This window comes from Haemaphysalis longicornis, unplaced genomic scaffold (assembly GCF_048455015.1).
Source record: "Haemaphysalis longicornis isolate Haplotype H1 unplaced genomic scaffold, Haemaphysalis longicornis Haplotype H1 scaffold_13, whole genome shotgun sequence".
Taxonomy (NCBI): domain Eukaryota; kingdom Metazoa; phylum Arthropoda; class Arachnida; order Ixodida; family Ixodidae; genus Haemaphysalis; species Haemaphysalis longicornis.
In genome coordinates this window covers 27,791,871-27,796,926 of record NW_027526233.1, presented here as the reverse complement: position 1 = coordinate 27,796,926, position 5,056 = coordinate 27,791,871, and positions in this window count along the sequence as shown.

The following is a 5,056-nucleotide window of genomic DNA, read 5'->3' as shown; positions in this document are numbered from 1 at the left end:
ACGAGCGGCGAGGTTGCGGCGATCGGGACTGGCGGCGTTGGGGCGAGGGTGAGCGGTTGAACCGTGTGTGCACAGGGTCTGCATTCAAGTGTTGGGTATCCGAGGTTGGGGAAGCACGGCGCTGCGCATCGGGAGTGTAGCCGTAGGAGAAAGGCCGAGAGCCGTAACGAGGTGACGCATTCGGCGGGGGTGGAGTCCAGCGGCTCCTACAGTAACGAGCGATGTGGCCAATACGGGAGCAGTTGAAGCATATTGGTCTGTCGTCAGGCGTTCGCCATTCAGCTGGATTCCGGCGGCGGTTACCAAAAGGCGCTTGGGGGCCCATGTGCGTGGTCGGCGAAAACTGTTGTGCAAAAGGAGGATGGGGATGCCCGATACTGCACACTTGATGGATTCCCATGCTTGCCATTTCATTGCGAACGACGGCCTGGATTGCAGCGATCGTAGGGAGTTGGCAGCGATCATCTGCATATGGCAGTCTGGGGGTAGGGACCATCGCTTCGATTTCGCGGCGCACGATTCTGGTAATATCCGCAGACGGGGCGACAGGGTCCGGCCTGCGTGGAGCAGGAGCGGGTAGATGGACGTCATCGCAGGAAGATGTCGCAGCAGTGTGCGGGAGCCGGTCAAATTTGTGAGCTATACGGCGTCCCTTGGCCTGCTCAAATCGCCGGCACTCTTTGATGATGGAATCAACGGTGGCGCAGTCCTTACAAATGAGCAGGTGAAAGGCGTCGTCGGCGATGCCCTTAAGGATATGACCAACCTTGTCCATTTCTTACATTACTGGGTCAACTTTGGAGCATAGGGCCAGAACGTCGTGGATGTAGGCGACGTAACTTTCAGTGGATGTTTGAGCCCGTGTTGAGAGCTCTTGCTTTGCCGCAAGCAGGCGACCAACGGGCTTCCCGAACACCTTTCGAAGCTCTTCTTTGAAAACATCCCAACTGGTTAGCCGTGCTTCATTAGTTTCAAACCATGTCTCAGCCGTTTTCTTGAGGCACAAAGCAGCGTTGGCGAGCTTAAGGGTGTCGTCCCATCTGTTGTGAGCACTCACACGTTCGAACCTACGGAGCCAATCTTCTACATCAATGTCGTCCGTCCCAGTGAAATCGCCGGGGTCCCGAGGGTGGGACACAACGATGAACGATGAAGGGGATCCGGGCTCATCGGTAGGCATCGCGGGGCCGCGAGCGATGCGCCCACTCCGAAGTTCCGTGTTGTTAAGAAGCCGCACTGGCGAGAGGTACAGGAAACCGGAAGTCCAGCACCTCCACCAAAGATGTCACGTGACAACGCGGAGATGGGTAGTCAGGAAGGAGGTGTATTTACAAAGGACACCGTAGCCACCGGGCGAAAAGACGGGTTGATGGCGCAAACCCAGCGGGAGCTCGGGCTTCGTCTACTTCCTCTTCATTCTGTTGGACATCGCCCAGCGTCTTTCCACTGGAGCACATACCCCGATAGGGAGAGATTGCCCCGTGTACGTTTCTCGGGAATCTGTCCGAAGTCTGTGACAATATCATACAAATTGACTCGGAAGCATATTTTAGCATATTTTATCATATTTTATCATTTTATCACTGCACTTTACTGATATCTGGTAAATGAGAAGATACTTTAATAATTAAATGTAACCGTATTCTTGAGAGGTTGCACTCACGGTCCCACTTCAGCTGAACAAATCTAAACCCAGCGAAAAAAAACATTGTTATATTTAGAGGAAAACACAAACCTGTGAAACTAAATAATATCATTAAATATTCATACAGTACAATTGAAATAGTAAATAAAATCAACAATAATGGTGTCATCTTTTCAACATGCCTCAGCTCGGACAAAACTTTCTTTACCAACCGGAGCTTTGGGCCGCGCCCGGTCGCTTCTACCCTAAAAAGTAAATTTGAAACTATATTATGGATTATTTTATTCACGCCTCAATTACTGCAGCCTAGTCTGGGAAACCACGACAAAAGCAAACATAACAACAATTCAAATATAGAAGAGAAAATTATGGAACTCATTTCTGGTGTGGAATATTTATCACCAACCACCGGTATATTGAACTCCTATAATATTATAGCTATTCAACATATTGCCGCGCACCATGTATGGGTTTGTTAATTTATGGTTTGTTTTTAATTGCGGGACACGCCCGGCTGTGTTATCTGCGTTCCAAGCAAAGCGCGTCTTGCAATCTTTATTTTTATGCCGCACGGGCTATCACATTCAGATAAGCATCCTGTTTCGCCCTAACGTCGCTAGCCCAGAATAATCCTCTGTGATTTAGAATCTTCTCGATGTGAATCGATGGTTCCAGAAACAGTCGCACCGAAAGATAAAAGCCTGCAGAGCAGACGCCGCGACCTTCGGTCCGACGACACTCGCCTGCCCAAGACACTTTGTTGACCGCTGATTCGCCGCCTCTGTATTCTTTTGAGTTGTTAAGTGAGCACAAGTTCGACCCAAAAACCTTGTTGGTCCTTCAAGACAACTGCGTCGTCCTTGGCTTCGTGGCAACTAGTGGAGGTGCTGGGTACATGCAACCTAAGCCCTCGTCAACCCAAAAAGCAGCCCGACTCGTGTCAGCCGCCGAAAGCATGGTCTCCAGCCAGAGTTTGGACTGCTTCCTGATAAAGTGAAAAAAGAAGACGCCGTGAAAACCACTGTGACCAAGGCAGGCACCATGACCATCACTCCCAGTCCTTCCCTCGTGCTTCAGCAATGCAGGGAGCCCCCATCATTCCATTGGTCACCTTCGGAGGACCCCGAAGACTGGTTGGAGAAAGTGGAACGGGCCAGTCTGTTCAATCGATGAGACGACGCGGAGACACCGAGGCGTGTGTTCTTCTACCTTGAGGACTCAGCAAGGATCTTGTTCGAAAACCATGAGAGCTCCCTAGAGTCTTGGAACGATTTCCGAACGCAATTTTTAACGGCGTTCACCACGGTTGTGCGAAAAGAGCGGCCGAAGTCTTGCTGCAGACGCGGACACAACACCTGAATGAAAGTGTTGTGTTCGTCAAAGAGATGAAGAGGCTCTTCAGGCGTGCTGACCCTTGCATAGCGGAAGAAACTAAGCTACGCTTCTTAATGCGCGGTGTGAAGGAGGAATTGTTTGCTGGACTTGTACGCAACCCGCCCAATACCATCGCCGAATTTGTGACCGAAGCCAGCACAATTGACAAGGCTCTTGAAATGCGTACTAAGCAGAATGACCGCAACTTTGTGGGCGCGGCCAATGCGAAATACGTCGAGAGCATGCGCATTCCGGCAGACAGCCTACGTGAGGTATCCGCACAATAGTGAGGGAGGAGCTTTGTAAACTTCTCCCCACCCCGCCGCAGCTGCAAGTCGCTTCCCTTACCGATGTGATTAGGGAAGAAATGCAGCAAGCGCTGGGGACCTCAACTACGTCAGAAGCACCCCGCCAGCCGTAAGCCATATCCTACGCGGCTGCTGTTCGCCAGCCTCGCCCACCTGCGCCCTACAGTCACGAGGCTCCGTACCGTCGTTCCCTGTCGCTTGCCCGACCGCCTGCGGTGCGAACCCCCACCTCAAGGATGACAGAGGTGTGACGAACGCCCGATAATTGTCCGCGGTGCTACCACTGCGGATCTCCCGACCACATCTACCGTCACTGCCCCTACGAGAGGTTCTGTTTGTGAGGCTTCTCCACCGAAGCTCCACGCCTCCGACCCGGCCAGCACCCTACTGAGATCGAAGACTACCTGCCCAACACAAACCGATGACCAGCCCGATTCAACCATTCACCTTCGCCCTACAAGTGCCAGTCGCCAAACCGCCGCAGAAGAGCAGACTTCTCACGTGGAAGGTTCCCCAGCCCACGCAGGGGAAACTAAAACAGCAACTTCTGGAGGTGAAGTTGCAAGACCGCGGAAAAATGAAAACCCTCCAACGACGCAGCGACTCGCTGAAGAACATGATTCTCGACATGCCCTCAGCCCGACAACCCCATCTATGCCTGATGGGACTTCCGAACATGACGACGGGAAAACGGCGTGACACCTAGCCGACATGACCAAACATGCCGCTGAGAATAGGACGAAGACGACGACGCATAGTGCCCGCCTGTCAACACGTACAATCAGAAATGCGACGCCACGATCTACCCGGAACTCGTGAAAGGCGGCGTCCGACGTTCAGTGTTCATCGACGGCTTTGATGTAGTCACTCTCATAGACACGGGAGCTGACTACTCAGTAATCAGCGGGCCATTTGTGTCTAAGGTGAAGAAAGTTACGACTAGATGGGACGGTCCGCACATACGCGCAGCTGGAGGCCACCCCGTGACGCCAAGTGGAACGTGCACATCGCGCGTCACAATAAACGGCACAACATACCACAAGTACCACAAGTACCACAACGTAGCGCAAGTGTAGGTGCCATTTCCTTCATGGAAGCAGAAAAAAACACGTTTTTGTGACTGGTATTTGGCACCCAATAAAGATCCCATGTGGTAAAAATTAATTCGTGGCTCTCCACTACGGCGCGCCTTATTCCGCAAGAGGTGCTTCGGCACTTTCGTTACCATTTTTTATTTTTTTTATCCAAAATTAGAGGTGCTTTGGGTTGAAGGCGTGTGTTAGAACTTTCGACGACGATGAGGACGACGCAAGCAGCGCGCGCAACAGACCCCGAGACGACGAAGAAGACGACCGGGCGAGGCGACAAGATGGCTGCGTTGCAACCCGTTCTCTCAAAATCGTGTAAATGTATTGGCTTTTCCTAGACGACGGCCTCCTTCCTGTACTCCCTGGACGTTTTCTACATGGTGCCCAAACCCGGGACCTCTAGCGACACGACGAGGTGAGCCATGGAGCGGAAATCTACTTTTCGACCGCATTGCTCACCCCCTAGCGAGGAGGAGGTGTCGAGGCAGATGAACTAGCTGCAGATCGCTCAGAGAAGCCTTCTTGACTTCAACCGGAAGCTCATCGCCGAAATAACGCAAACTCTTGAGCAACCCAAGGACGTCGAGGCCGCTGTTAAGTCAGCCAGGCTGCAGCACAGCCCGACCGACTTGCTGCAATCA